Source organism: Muntiacus reevesi, chromosome 6, assembly GCF_963930625.1.
Source record: "Muntiacus reevesi chromosome 6, mMunRee1.1, whole genome shotgun sequence".
In the NCBI taxonomy this organism is placed as follows: domain Eukaryota; kingdom Metazoa; phylum Chordata; class Mammalia; order Artiodactyla; family Cervidae; genus Muntiacus; species Muntiacus reevesi.
In genome coordinates this window covers 49,734,639-49,751,448 of record NC_089254.1, presented here as the reverse complement: position 1 = coordinate 49,751,448, position 16,810 = coordinate 49,734,639, and the positions used below count along the sequence as shown (strand labels likewise).

The 16,810-nt window shown below is 36.0% G+C and overlaps 1 protein-coding gene across 2 annotated transcripts in view; it reads right to left on the bottom strand.

Annotated features, from left to right (window-relative positions):
• Window positions 1–11,695, bottom strand: part of TFEC (transcription factor EC) — a 99,343-nt gene extending 87,648 nt beyond the window's left edge. For both annotated transcript variants that reach the window (XM_065939604.1, XM_065939605.1), the window contains exon 1: window positions 11,571–11,695. The gene's annotated coding sequence lies outside the window, so the exon portion shown is untranslated. The remainder of the gene's footprint in view (window positions 1–11,570) is intronic.
• Window positions 11,696–16,810: the final 5,115 nt, after the last annotated feature.

Here is a 16,810-nt window from a genome sequence, read left to right as displayed (position 1 = left end):
ATAAATGCCATTTACATACTGAGAAAACATAAACCCCAATGTTTCTCTTTCTAGGAGGCCAAGCTTTATGTATATTAGATAAAAAGATACCTCACAAATATCTTGAAATTTAAAATTTGCATGACCAACCACTCATGATAATCCTCCTCAAAGCCTGTTTCTCTTCATCCGTCTCCAAATCAGTTAGTGGCATCATTACTCATTCAATTCCTCAACTCAGAAACTGGACAGTCTTCCTTTTATCTTCACTTTCTTTATCCCTCATATACAATCCACCCTATCCATTCTAGCTCACAAGTGGATCTCAGTAGAGTCATTTTTGGCTCTGCAACCAGAGCTCTAGAACAAGCCACCATCCTCCCTTATTATGAAGCCTTCATTGCTCATCTATCAGTTCCCTCCTTTGCTCTTTTCAATCATTGTTCACACAGTCTTCAGAATAGACTTTCAAAAATCATAAAATGGATTAGCCTCTCTCTTCTTAAAATCTTTTAGTTGCTTCCAATTCATCTGTAATAAAGTTCAATTTCTGTATCACAACCTACAGATAGGTTGTTCCACATCTACTTATTCAATTTCATCTTTCATTTGATCCCTTATGATTCTGAACCTTATTTGACCCATTTTATTGATGAGCTATAAAACAGCACATAGAGTTAAAAATCAATCAAAGTCTGCTCATCTCTATGCTGGTGTTCTCTTGAAAGTGAAACATTATGTTAATAATCATAATGATAACAGTGGCATACATTACTGATAAGTACAGAAAGTTAGCTTTGTGTCAGGCACAGAGCATGGAGTGCTACCCACCATATTTCATATAATCCTCCCAGCAAGCATCGAGGTGTGCAATCTTGCCCTTAAACTTTCATGAGAAAGTGGAAATAAAGGATAGGTTGAGGAGGTCTAAAGCAAAGCCGAGTTCAAAGCCTCACTGGTCTCCCTATTGAGTCTTTGTTCCTCAACAGAATTGATTATTAAAATGAAGGTGTTTTCCTTTCAAATTAACAAATATTTTTAAAATGATAATACCTAGGGGTTGAGGGGGGAACAATGCAATAGGCATCCATGTGAGTTGCTGCTAGGGAAGTAAATTTGTACATATGCATAGCTTAAGGAGACAATGGTAGATGTGTAAAAGGTTTGAAGCATCAAGATGCTCAATGAAACATTATTAACAATGATTCTATAATGTAGAGAATATATATAATTTAAATATACACCCCAGTGGACTCTCTAAAGCATTTTTCAAACTGTGAGATTTAATTTACTTATCTCTTTTACTCAGATCAAAGGGTTTCACTGCTAAAACCACTTAATCATAGAAAACATAAACTTTGAAAGCAAAATTAAAGCAAGCTTCCTTTCCTTTAATCAATCACAAAATTTAAAAAATAGAATGCTACATCAAGTGACTCTAACACAAGAAAATATAACTGTTAAGCAAACTATTTTGAGAAGAGTATCATTATTTTTGTCATTACTGACACTCTAGCTAAGCACTGATAGATAAAATGGGGCTTGCTATTAAAAAGCAGCTCAAATAATGTTAACCAGATTCTCGTGCCTCTCATGAAAGGATTGTTTGGTGTTTTGTTTTGTTTTTTTCTGTCTCTCATAAACTCTTCTTAGAAGGGCTACTATTAGTGATAAGGTCAACTTTGCCTTGCCACAAGTCACTAATGACTGAATTGGTAACTTGATACCTGAGAAGTCTTTTGCTGTCATACATCTATCACCAACTCTTCAGAGGAGTAAGAGAATATGATGCCTTACTAGGACTTGGCCAAGTTAGGGTAGAGTTTCAATCTTATTGAATTCTATATCGCATAGGGGAAATGTGATTGTTTTGTAGCCTATAAATATATTGCCAGGCTGTGCAAGTGGCAAGACATCTCACTCTAGAAAGTCAAATGCTGCAATGTGTCACTTTCAAACTTCTCTCACTGGTCCCAGGAAAATATGTACAGATTTCAAATAAAGTTATTTAAAGTAGATTCTGGTATACAGACACCCACGTACTCCAAAGTTAAATTTTCCAGTTAGACTGTCTCCAGTCAATCTGACCACTTCAAAATGACAGGCAAGACAGTCAAATAAGCAGTCATAGTGGGCCAAAAATCTGTCAAAATGGTTTGCTTAACTGATGATTACTTTTTGACTGACTTGAGCAGTCAAGTTAATCAAAACAGTCAAACCAGCTTTCCCCTGTGAACACAGTCTTAACTCTTCCTGTGTTAGTAGGTGTGCCCTGTTTATATATTTGAAGAGTTTTACTAAGCTACATTGTTGAAGAGAAACAAGTCAAAAAAGTTGTGAGTAACCAGTTTGCCAATGAGGGCTCCCCTCAGAGTTGGACCCCAACATCAACACTGGGGAAGCAGGCTCATGGGGCCTGCTGAGGGCTCCAGAGGGTGGCAAGGGCAGGGGCAGGCAAGGGAAAGCCACCATGGGAGCAGGAAGAAGCCACATGCCCAGCTCTTGACATTTCTTGGTTAGAGAACTGAGATGTGTTCTGACAGGGGAATGGGCTGGCTGCACCTTTAAAATTAAATAAAAACACTTAGAAAGAATCCAAGGCAGGGTTTGGTGACATAGATATCACTGTTGTGATATCACAACAGGTTTTGATTCTTGGCCTGGGTTCGATCCCTGGGTGGGGAAGATCCTCTGGAGAAGGAAATGGCAACCCACTCCAGTACTCTTGCCTGGAGAATCCCATGGACGGAGGAGCCTGGTGGGCTTCAGTCCACCGGGTCGCACAGAGTAGCACAGTGTTGGACACAACTGAGCGACTTCACTTTCACTTTCTGATTCTTGGTGTAAATAGTCATTTCTGTCGGACGAAAGATAGGCTTTAAGAATCTCCTAAAGAATCTGCCTACAACGCAGGAGACTCGGGTTCATTCCCTGGGTTGGGAAGATCTCCTGGAGAAAGAAATGGCAACCCACTCCAGTATTCTTGCCTGGAGAATTCCATGGACAGAGGAGCCTGGAGAGCTATAGTCCATGGGGTTGCAAAGGGTCGGACATGACTGAGTGGCTAACACACACACACACAAGAATCTCCTTAATTTAAAAATGAGGGTGAGGGTTATTTACTTTTTCATCTTGCACAAATGACAACCTTGAACTGCATTCTGATGTCTCCAAAGCAGTGTTAGAGGAGCTGTTAGGATTATGAGTTTTGGAATCAGTCTGCCTAATTTCAAAACTGAGCTGATAAGTTGTATGCCGAGAGGGTCTACTCTTACCTGTACCCTGGGCACAGTGTGTGAACTGAGCTTAGTCACTCAGTTGTGTCCGACTCTTTGGGACCCCATGGACTGTAGCCCGCCAGGCTCCTCTGTCCACGGGGATTCTCCAGGCAAGAACACTGGAGTGGGTTGCCATGTCCTTTTCCAAGGGATCTTCCCAACCCAGGAATTGAGCCCAGGTCTCCTGCATTGCAGGCAGCTTCTTTACTGTCTGAGTCACCAGGGAAGCTCAATTAATTTCCAGAATCATTACTAAATGACTTAATGTGAGTAAGGCACTTTCAGTGGGGGAAGGTAAGGAGAATTTGTTGTAGAGAAGCGTCTGATCAGAAGATGGTCCAGCTCAAGTTCACCATAACTGTGAAAGCATCTTATTCAATTAAAGGATTTTTATAAAGTACTAGACTTCTTTTAGTACTTTAATAGGCTTCCCAGATAGCTCAGCTGGTAAAGAATCTATCTGCAGCCCAGGAGATCCTGGTTCGAATCCTGAGTCAGGAAGATCCCCTGGAAAAGCGATAGGCTACCCACTTTAGTATTCTTGGGCTTCCCTGGTGGCTCAGCTGGAAAGAAACCATCTGCAACATGAGAGACCTGGGTTCAATCCTTTGGTTGGGAAGATCCCCTGGAGGAGGACATGGCAACCTACTCCAGTATTCTTACCTGGAAAATCCCCATGGATAGAGGAGCCTGGAGAGCTATAGTCCATGAGGTCGCAGAGAGTCAGACACGACTGAGTGACTAAGTACACAGCAGACTTCTATACTAGGGCTTTACTTTTTTTAGTCATTTCCCAATTAATAGTTTTATCATTTAAAATCTTTATAATTTCTAAAAACAATGTTAATAAGAATGTGGCTAAAGTCTCTAGGTCCCCATTCTATGTGGGCATTGAGCTTGGTGATTTACCTTTACTTTCTCACTTAATAATCCTGAAACCCAATGGGGTATATCAGGTTTACACATGAAGAAATTGCATTTCAGTCAAATTACATGACCTGTCTGAGATCACACGGCTAGTTATGACAAAGCTGGTTTTCAAACCTAGTCATTTTGCTTTAAAACCTATGCTCATTCTAATAGATCATGTTTCTAAGGACCTATAATATAATAAATATCTCATTAGTAATTATATATTTATGGTTCTTCTGGAAAAGAAGAGTAACTGATATTGTGGGTTTGGGACTTCCTAGAGAGAAACATTTGTCTCTTGGACCTCTGAAGTAAACTAGAAATCAAACCAATCAATCCTGAAGGAAGTCAACCCTGAATGTTCATTGGAAGTACTGATGCTGAAGCTGAAGCTCCAGTACTTTGGCCACCTGATGTGAAGAGCTGACTCATTGGAAAAGACACTGATCTTGAGTAAGGTTGAAGGCAAAAGGAGAAGAGGGCAGCAGAGGATGAGATGGTTAGATGGCATCACTGACTCACTGGACATGAATTTGAGCAAACTCGGAAATGGTGGAGGACAGGGAAGCCTGGCATGCTACAGTCCATGAAGTTGCAGAGAGTCAGACATGGTTTAGCGACTGAACAACAACAACAGAGGAATCAGGATGACTGAACACTGACGTGGCATATCCAAATCCCATGTTCCTGCCACTTTCTACACTGCCACTTTGAGTTCCAAAAATTTAAAAAAAAATTTTTTTTTAATGTCTGGAAGACAAAACACAGATTCCAAAAGAGTTAAAACTAGAAAGTATTTTAAAAATTGGTTAACTAAGAAAATAGGAGGTAGAAGATCTCATTAATTGAAGATGGCTCAAGAATCAATTAATAGCCTGAAAACTAAGCAAGTCTATGACATCAAAACTATTTCATGGCATATTCTTGGGTAATTTTTCGGTCATTGATAGAAGTAGTAACCTCAGAGAATAATGTACAAAATGTCTAAACTCTGAAGAAGCATGAATGAATGATATGTCTGGGGAAAGTCCAGTCTTTCAGCTAAAACTCAACATACAGATTGTAATCCAACATACAGGATTAACATCTCAGGAGACTTGCCCTAGGTCAGTTCATCTCTCTGTGATGCCTTATTCTCTAGATGGAAATAAAAACAGTGAACTCTCTTAAATGTGCCCTATGGTCTGATTAAAGATTGAAAAGGTCTCTAAAAATCCACAGCACTCCCAGGGAAAAATGCTAAATATTACTATAGTTATTACACCAAATGCCATAATTTGGTCTCCTCAGATTCCCTTTTTATGTAGATTCCATCAAACTCTGACTTTTGACTTTTTGCCTCTCTGACCAAATCTCCAATGACAAAGCAAAGGGAAATGTTGAGGCAATTAGTGGGAAATGGAAGCAATTAATTCCCTTTTTTAGTGGAAACCTGGCCTCTGCGAACCAGTTTAACCAAAAATAATCAATGACCTTTCTCTGACCAAACTGAAGCATATCTACTTGATATTTGTCACTGGTTATCCATCTACTGCTTCAACATTAATGAGTCTCTTCACTTTGCCCCTTTCTTTTATGAAATAGAGCCATCTATTCTGGTCCCTTGTTACCTCTACAACTGGTATTTTTGCAAATTTAATGCAGTCAAAGACCTCATTATCCATGTTTAAGTCTAGAAACCACTTTTAAAATAGCTGTGATTTCTGATTTCCCCCAATTCTCGCGCTTTGAACTGTTTCCCCTCCTCTGCTATAAACATCAGATCTTGCTCAAAATGAGTAAAGTAGAACAACAAAGATAAAGTTTAAATTTAAAAGTTCCCCAGAAAACACTATAGAATTTACTTAGGGAAGATCCCCTGGAGAAGGGAATGGCTACCCACTCCGGTATTCTTGCCTAGAGAATCCCATGGACAAAGGAGTCTGGTGGGCTACAGTCCATGGGGTTACAAAGAGTCAGACACCACTGAGCAACTAATACACACAAAGCCCATATAGAATTAGATTCAGGTCGCTGCCCCATCACTTAACCACTGGTCACCTTAGGAAAGTTACCTATCCTTCAGAAGCCTCACTTTTCTCAGCAATGGAGAGAGTGGGACTTGCCTTAAGACCATGTAAGGCTTAAATAAGGTGATAAAGTCTTTAGTATATGATGAGAGCTCAGTGGATGATAACTCTAGGAAAGGGAAGAGATATTTCATGTACAATATCTGATTTTGATATTCACTAAAACTCTTACAATGACTGAACTCAAGCAGAAGTATTATAGTTAATATTCTACTGTCTTTTATCCCTCAGAAGAGGTCTTAATATTTGAACTTATGCATTTATTTTATAAATTCTTTCTTTCTTCTAGCATATTATAGGATATTTTACTTGTTATGTTGTCATTGTTGCTGTTTGTTTTGTCTTTGGACAAATAAATCTTAAGTAACTGGTTAAAGGTTGTATTATATATTTCACTGGGTATGTTCAGTGGGGCTGAATCTAAATGAATTTAGATACTACTTAGTGAAGTGTCTCCTTCTGTAACAAATAGAAATGAGAGTGAACTGGCAATATATTTTTGGAAAATACGGAAAAGTAGACATGACCTATGACGAAAAGGCAAATTATGCAAAGAGTTGCTTTGTTCTCTACTTTGTTTTGCTCTGAGAGCTCTGTCCTAAGGCAGAGTCCTCCAAGGCTGTTTACATAGGAGAGGATATATGAGATAGTAGCCCCTGGTTATGTTTTGTGCTCTATACATCTGTCATAAATGTGAGATTAGGGATCCCATAGGGAGAAGCAGACAAGTCCTCCCTTTGGCTTGTGACCTAGATTTCCAATCTTAGAGCTCTCATGACCAATCTAAGTTTGATATCCCTGGAATAAATTCAGAACTACTCCTCAAGCACAGGAGATTTAAACTTTAACACCACCAGACCCCTCTTCCTTCACACTCAAGCTCAGCCTCAGCCCTTCATTCACTCTCCAGGCTACATGTTAACTCAATTTGAAACATTCAGCAAACACTCCCCCCTGGCAAACACACAGACTTATTCACAGTCACATGGCAAGTTAGTAGCAAGCTAAAAATGCTGAACTTCTGACTTCCTATTTTACAGTGTGTTCTATCAGCTCTAAACCAAGCAACCACAAAGAAATCACTGAATCATTTGCAAATATTTGCTTGGCCCACTGTTTGGGAGCTAATTAATGTTCAGTTTAAGTGGTTACTTCTACAGTGGAAAAGGACAGTTCATTACCTTTGATTTTCTTCCCAAGTAAGTTCTATCACATTTTTAGCAAAGATCTCGTCTTCTGTTCTTGTCAGAGGTACAAACAACCACTTTATAAAGTATTACCTATATACTTGTCCTTGCTGGCTTAAAATACAGGAGGACTCTATAAACAAAATCTAAAACTTATGACTTTGGTCTTTCATCCCACCAATCCATGTTCCAAATGGCCAGAGATAATCTTGCTAAAACACAATCAGATCAAGTTACCCTTGGTAAAATCATATAACCCTTAAAAGCATAGGTCTTATGATCTGCCCCAACCTTAATTCTCCAGCTCTTCTTTATGTTATTCCCACAATGATTCCAAGCTCTAATCAAAGACCCCTGAATATGCCATGCTTTTCACATCTCTGCTCTGATGGAAAGAGCAAATCATCCATCATGTGAACAGTACCTTACATACGTGGAGGACAATCAGAAGCTATAGAAGAGGACAAGTGATTGACAAAATAGAGAAACATTTGAGAGAATGACTAGAGGATCAGATGTTTCTTAGCCTAAAACTAAGGAGAAGGCTAAAAGTTTATCAGACCTTAAAATCTAATGGTAAAAATTCTACTGTCAAAACTTCTGTTGCAGACCTCAGTAGTTCAGTGCAAATCTATTTGAATTTGCACAAGATCAAAGGTAGCAGAGAATGTCAAAATCCTAGCTGTTGAGGAATTCCCTGCAAGCACTAGCTGAATGCATTACCTGTCTATAGACAGATTTTCAAGACAAATAGGTAGTGGTCTAGATTTTTGGAGAGTATGGAAAGACATTTGATAGAACCAGTTTTCACCAGTGGAGGTAAAAGGAGATATAGTCAAATGCCTGATTGAACAGATAACCCTGGCTCAAATTCTTATTTGGAAATACATCTAAGGAAGCTAAATATCTTTCAGAAATTAATTGTTCATGTATGTATGAACTCCTGTATTAGAAACATGTTCGCAAAAGAAAAAATAAAGAAAAGGAGGAACAAACAGAAGGATTCTGTCACCCAGTGGAAGAAGCTAGAAAGTGAATCACAATCTGTTCCAATACATTGGCTAAGGAGTGTTTCAGGAAAGAAGAAATGATTTGGAAATACTCTTCCATGGTAACTCTTGGGAATGAAGTAAGGAGACATGGGAATTTGTATTAAAACTCAATCTCTTTCCCAGACTCATTCCCTTCAGTTGCCTTTTTTAGTTCTATTTTTGAAACCCGCATGTTCTTTCAAACTTTAAGTGATAAAAAGAAAAACAGCATCCTAATAGGCTTTAAAGTCATTAGACTCAACCTCCTGCTGTATCCTAAGAACAATAACAAAATTAGAACCTAGGACTTACTTTTCTTAACCAGTCTGTTCTTAAAACTGGTCATCTAAAGAAATTCTACAATCTGTCTTACTATCTCACTTTTCAATAACACAGATCCCTCAATTTTTCTAATGTTTACCAGATGTGCTAAGTTGCTTCATCTTGTATGACTCTTTGTGACCCTATAGACTGTAACCTGCCAGGCTCCTCTGTCCATGGGATTTTCCAGGGAAGAATGCTGGATCAGATTGCCATAACTTCTTTCAGGGGATCTTCCTGACCCAGGGATCGAACCCACATCTCTTATGTATCCTGCATTGGCTGGCATGTTCTTTACCACTAGCGCCACCTACAATACACTCTCATACCACTCTTATTTGCTGATAAGCAATGGGACAAGATTTCCATGCTCCAGTAGATATAATTTAATGGAATTGCAAAATTATCTATCATCAGCTAAGCTCTCACAAGCAAAATAATGCCTGCCAATTTTGGTATATCTCCAAACACCTACACACTGACTTACAGATTCCTCAACAGGCTGGTAATTCATAACTACATAAAATTTAGAATAGTTCTGTACATTATTAATATTCATTTTTCTACAAAACTATTGTTAAAGTCTCCCCTCACAGGTTATGCTTTCAAAAACACTTATGATTCTTACACTTGCTCATACATTCTCGGCTATCTGTGCTTCACTGACTCTTCTTCCTGATCTTCGTAAATAAAATCAATAAAACCTGAACAACTATTTTGCATTATTCATTTGCACTATTCATTTGTTTTGTTTTTGCCAAATAGTATAAATCTTACAGTCTGCTATTTGTAAACATCACGTCTCTGGATCTGCTATCACTCCATTGCCTAATCTAACAGTTTTTACTATGAAGAATTAATCAAACTTGCCTCTGCAAAGAATCTGGCATGTTGAGTGAATTTCATTTTGTACATTTATTTTTAGAAAAATAAAATTGAATTTTATTTATACATTGATTAATAAAGAATCAATGATTATATTTCCACATGTATGTTTACTACTTTATCAGTATCCATAGTTATTCTTTAGAATCATATTTCATTAGTTTATTTGAAACTATTGCATAAGAATATTTTTTCTTTCAGTTTCTCTTTTTCTTATTTCTCCTTTCTAACAATTCAAACCACTGTTTTCAAAATTATTTCCACTTTCTTTTTTTTTTTCCATTTGTTTTTTAAGTTGGAGGTTAATTACTTTACAATATTGTAGTGGTTTTTGCCATACATTGACATGAATCAGCCATGGATTTACATGTGTTCCCCATCCTGAACCCCCTTCCCACCTCCCTCCCCATTTCATCCCTCTGGGTCATCCCAGAGCACCAATTATTTCCACTTTCAAAATTACTACGATTTCTGAAAAATGTCATTAATGCTAGTATAGTCTTCTCTGGAATATTCCATGGACTGAGGAGAAATTTCCATCAGATTTAAATATATCATATTATTTTGGTTATCTAAAACATAATGAATCCTGTGTCACAGTCTTTAAAATTAAGCTGATTTTGAAGGAACTTTTTTCAGTTTGTTTCATTTTTGACATCAGCTGAATTTCCAGTTCAACAAAATTATACATACATTGAACTATTCTACCTACTCCTTTGTAATGAAATAGAAATTCTTTTAAGAAAAGTAATGGTAATCAAACCAAAGATATATACAACATGAAAATTATCTCTATTCCATTTGTTTTATAGATTAAAAAAATTTTTATTCTCAAACTGGAGATTACAATGTTTGGCCTATTTAAGGTAGCTTCTACCAAAAAAGTAAAAGATTGAGTATTAATGCAAAAGTTACTTGAAAGTGTAAAGCTAGACTCAGATTCATCTAAAATAGAAGTGAAGCAGAATTGTCTGAATAATCTTGATAATGAACTCCACATTCTGTTTCACTTTGTTTTGTAGACACAGCCTGAAAAGGGAAGAACTGTGAAGGTTATTTTAAAGTCTCTTAACTTTAAATGAATTTCTAATAAGTTACTAAAAAGTTATCCAAAATGAATTAAAGATTATCTCAGGCTTATTTTCTTCTCAAAATGTCTATTCCCAATTAAACATTTTAAGATGTTACTAAAAGCATGGGTTATAATTCATATAAACAAATATATACAAAATATATGTGTATTTATGTGCATATATATACAAATATATTATAATCTTCCAGTCCCTACTACAACTCTGCTAATTATTACAATTAAAAACTATGACTAATAAAGTAATTGAAAACTATTATAATAAAAAGTTATTGCTTTGGGATATTTGACATCTCCTATACAAATTTTTCAGATTCAAATTTTCATAAAAAACAGAATAACTTTTAATGCTTGAAAAATAACATATGCTAAATAATCTGATATTATTTCTGCTCTGAAGAGTACTCATATTTTCTTACCTTTAAAAGTCAATAAAATATATATTGCTAAAATGTAAACAGAAATTAACATTTACTCATAAAATAACACATCAGATGCAATAAAATGTCAAATCATGTTCCAATTTAGTAAATACTCTGGAATATTAAACTGAAAGAAGAAATTGCTTTGGTTATGAAATAAAACAGTGATTTCTACATCTAGATTAAAATAAGGCATTAATAGAGTTTTAGATATATTTTACCCAAATTACAGAAAATCACAGCTCAACTACTATAACATCCTGATACCCAGTGATCATGCAAGATAAAACTATAATTATCAGTAAGCCACACATATCAAAGTAAAGCAGGTATTGATTAGACTCCTCTTTCACAGTTTAAAGTACAGAAAATTAACCTGTCAGTTTGGTTACCTACCAGCAATGACTGGATTCTATCAGTGTTATCACCTTTACAAACAGCAACAAATTACAATCACTCTTCCCATAACATAAGCACCATGCCAAAAGAGACAACCAAAGTAAACGACCTAATCATGAATAATGAATAGTTTGGGCTGGTTGGAATCCACTTAGTTGAGGAAAGAGAAAAGAGAAGTGGCTCATTAGGGCATTTCCTGAACCTTGGTTGGAATTTCAGTTAAGGAAGAAGAAATGACACAGCAGTTTCACATCGGGGACTTCCTTTCTTTATCTGAAATATGCTACCAACTTGAGAAACAGCACTCCAACAAAAGTACTCCACAGTAATGTGGTCAGAATAAAAGCTCTCATTGATCCCACTGTCCCATAATCAATATTTCTTCCCAGAATATGCACAAACAGAAAATGGTTGTTATCAAAGTAGACTGAGATCCCATATTTATTGCAAAATATTAAGTCTCATATTTAATATTTCTTCAACAAACTGACCTGCACTGATTTCCAGTTTTTAAGAATTACAGGTTTTAAGAATTGCAGTTTTGTTGAGAGTATTAATAGATTTTGAGTTTCTGCTTTAGGCCATGAAATTTCCCATATTTCATATAATCACATTTTCCTTATATATGATTTTGGCCTCAAATTCTAGGATAATTTTAATCTTGTACAGGAATATTTTATCTCCCTGTGTGGATGGAAGATATTTAATTCAGCTACAAGATTTCTAATTTATTATTATTATTATTATTAATATCCCAATGGATCTATATTTTTAAGGGACATGAGTACCAGTTACTCACTCACTGCCTTTTATAAATGAAACATCTAAAGAAGTCTCATTTCCTTTATCAGTTAGCTACATGAAAGTAAAAATCTAAAGGTACATCTTTGTTCCTACACTACAATATCTGCTATGAAATTTTGCATTTATTTTATAATGGTTACATCATTACATATAGTATAATTACTGAAGTTTCATGCAAAGAATACATTCAAATTACTCCTACCCTTGTGTTTTATAAAAATCATGCAATTAAATTGACATTTATGTTTATCAAGCAGTGAAGATTATATGACAATGTCTCAATATCATGTCTTCCATGAAGAATTGCAAATCTATTGAGTAAAAATTTTAAAAGTTCTCTCATCATCAATAATTTTTTAGCTTTTTTACAATTATTGATGATGTTCTGATACATTTAAATCTCTTAAGGTTATGGGAAGGAGTAAATACTTATTTCAGAGTAAAACTGATTAAAATTAATTTTGGAAATTAAGAAACACTTTTAAGAAAGAGAAACACTGAGATTTTGTTATATTAGAAACTACTCTAGATTGAAATATAGTTTAAAATACATTTGTGGGATTCATAAGTTTTGAAACTCTATTACTATAAGGGCATACATTTTGGTTTTGGAAAAGTCAGAAATGTATGGATACACATACCTGAACCAAAAGGTACCAATGTGTTAATGGTACTTATATGTTAATGGTGTTCCAGTGGAGCACTTAAGATATTTAAAAAATTTTTGTTTACCTATAGATTCTACACTTTATACAATAAATATATTTGTTACTTATATTAAAATATAACTTTAATTTTAAAAATAATTTGTGCACCAAAACATTTAGGAATAGTATGCTACTATGTATGATAGAATAAGAAATAAATATTTGGACTTCATTCATGGTTCCTGGTTCACAGTTCCTAACAGGGGTGAGAGAAGCACCTTTTGTCAATCATAAAAGCCCCTTTCAACCATACATGAATTTATGTTGAAGAGGTGATTTCATAGTCCCCAAAATAGCTTCTGGATGAGGACTGGTTTTCAGTGGGACCAACTACATGATTGTGCTTAGTTGCTCTGTCATGTCCAACCTTTTGTGATCCCATGGACTGTGGCCAGATGTCTCTGTCAGTGGGGATTCTCCAGAATACTGGAGTGGGTTGCCATGCCCTCCTCCAAGGGATCTTCCCAACCCAAGGATTGAACCCAGGTCTCCTGCGTTGCTGGGGGGTTCTTTGCCGTCTGAGCCACTGGGGGAGCCCAGTCACATGATTGGTCTTTCTACACCACAGATTTGATCGGTGTACTCTCTTCATTGGTGACCGTCAGAAACTTCCTGCTGCCTAAACGATTCCCATTCCTCTGGAACAGCATGTAAAAGTCCTCAGAGCCAAATCTAAATCTGGATTTCAAGCTTCATCATAAACTTCCTTCCTTCCTTCTACTTGAAAATAAAAGTGAAAGTCATTCTGTTGGACTCTTTGCAACCCCAAGGACTATACACTCCATGGAATTCTCCAGGCCAGAATACTGGGTTGGGTAGCCTTTCCCTTCTCCAGGGGGTCTTCCCAACCCAGGGATCCAACCCAGGTCTCCTGCATTGCAGGCAGATTTTTTACCAGCTGAGCCACAAGAGAAACCCAAGAATACTGGAGTGGGTAGCCTATCCCTTCTCTGGAGGCTCTTCCCAACCCAGGAATGGAACCAGGGTCTCCTGCGTTGCAGGCGGATTCTTTACCAGCTGAGCTACCAGGGAAGCCCTACTACTAAGAATTATATAAATTCCTTCTACTTAGAATGTTCTAATGCAAGGCTCTCCTTTTTTTTTCAAAGTCTAGATTGTATCTGACCTCCTGTCTATAGGCTTTCTTTGAAACATAAGAGTTAAATGCTCTTAAGTGGGTGAAAAGATGGAACTTTACACATCTAAGTATAATAAGTATTAAAGTCAGTATATTTTAATTTCAAATAAATTTATAAATTCAATATAATATCCATCAAAATTCTAGTTATATTCTATTGGTATTTCTATTATTATTTACTAAAAAAATGAAAAACAGAGTCAAAATATTTTGAAAATAAAAAATATGAAGGACTTGACCAATGAGATACTGAACATACTGTAAAATTACACTAATTAAAACAGCTTGCTACTAACATACAGTAGATAGAAAACTCAAACCTAAATTTTTAGAAATTTAGTATATATTGAAGATTGTATTTCACATCAGTAGGAAACATATTTCTCAATAAATATTTTAAGGGTAAAGAGCTAACAATGTGTTGAAAGAGAGAGAAGTAGACAGAGACCAATACTTCTACTAAACCAAAAATTTAATTTCAAAATCTTAAAGATGCAAGTATAAACTTTTAAAAATCACCCTCCAAAATGTGACTATTTTGTAACCCATAAAGTATAGAAAAATATCAAGAAAGTCTAAGATATTTGAGCACATACAGATTAAAACCTCTCTTAAAAAAGAAATATTTTTTAATGACCAACAACAAAAAAACCTGGGGAAATGATTTTTTTCCATAGTTTTTAATCATATAATATGTAGGTAATTGTTACACTGCATTATCAAGATTTGATTGTTTATCTTCTTACCTGAAAATATATTGCTGAATTGGATCATAACATTCTCTTCTTTGTATTAGTAATTCTTAGTTTCATGACACTGAAAATTATGTAAAATGCTTAGAGTTATTTCAGGCAGGGAGAAAAGGACCTGGGATATTTAGACCCCCTAAATCCATTAGTCACTGGTTGTAGGCTGCCTCCGTGGGAACATTAAATCCCAAGCATACCCTGCCCAAGTTACACCTTAGCAAAGTGGAATCTGTCATGCTGAGGGCAGCCTTCTGACAAACTTCCCTGCAGATGGTTGGAAGACTGAGATGATAAGTAGTATGTGAAAATATAGACAGAACATGGACAGCACATGCTCTAAGTACTTAGAATTAGTCCTGTCACACAGTAGACAGCATATGTTAGGTACTAAGAATACTGTGTTCTTCACAATAGCTTCTCCATCAAAATCAGTACTTTATATATTTATTTATTACTCACTAATAAGCTTCCACTGACTGCCTACCTGGAGAAGGAAATGGCAACCCACTCTAGTATTCTTGCCCGGAGAATCCAGTGGACAGAGGAGCCTGTTGAGCTGCTGTCCATGGGGTCGCACAGAGTCGGACACGACTGAAGAGACTTAGCATGCATGCATGCATTGGAGAAGGAAATGGTACCCCACTCCAGTGTTCTTCCCTGGAGAATCCCAGGGACAGGAAGGCCTGGTGGGCTGCCGTCTATGGGGTCGCACAGAGTCGGACACGACTGAAGCGACTTAGCAGCAGCAGCAGAGGCAGAACGTCTACCATGTATCAGGCAGTATGCTACAGACAAACTGCTGTGATCTTTATCCTCAAGGAGACTAAAAGTCAAATAGAATTTGGAAGATAAATTCTCCACCATTTAAATTAGTTAAAGGCAGAAAAACAGCAATATATGAAATAGCAGACAAAAATGATGTAAAGAATAAATGGATTGTTTTCTTATACCTGATTTTGTGAGGGAACGGGATATCGAAATGAGAAATGCCACAAAAGTAGAGAATGCTTGGTTTCTAAAATCAAACATATTTGGGGGCACTAAGGTAACAATAAGTAATAGGTAATATCTAAAATAAATAATATTTAAGTTAAAAACATATCAATAGATCATAGAGGGAAAAACTTGCTGTTTGCCAAATGGTAGCTAATATACTTTTTGGAAATGGACTCAGAAAATAATTCTACAAGTAAGCAGAAAGCAGACAAGAAGTTAGCATACTAGCTCTTCAAAAAGGAAAAGGAAAAAGAACAATGCATTCATTGTAATTTCAGCTTGCTTTCATAGAAGTCTCAAAGATAAAAGATTATTGGTAAAAACTATTTTCAAAGGCAACTGATTTTATTCATATACACCATTATGCCCACAAGTGTCTTTTTTCTTACCAACAAGTACCCTAGTTTAAGACAATTATTAATTTTGGAAAAATGTCCAGTCTGATAAACCCTGAAGAAATCTGACTTCTCTTTTAAAAAGCTAAATTCAAAGAAAAGATATAACTCTCCTAAGAAGTTTGGAGAAAAATTTCAGAATCAATATTACCATAGAAAATAAACAAACAAAATCAGATATGAGTATGTAAAGCTGGAATTTATGTATCACTCATGAATAGAAAATTTCCTTTTATAGAAACTAATATTATCATTAAGTCACTTGCCAAATAATTCATATTGATTATTTGAAAGTCAGATTTCATTACCAGTTTGGAGAAATGCATAAATTAGAAAGTGAATGGTTCCTGGTTTTATGTGATAACTCCAAACTTTGCCATTATAGCACTTTAAGATAAACACTAAATATCAAATCTGATCTTAAATTCCAGTATCATTTAAGAATTAC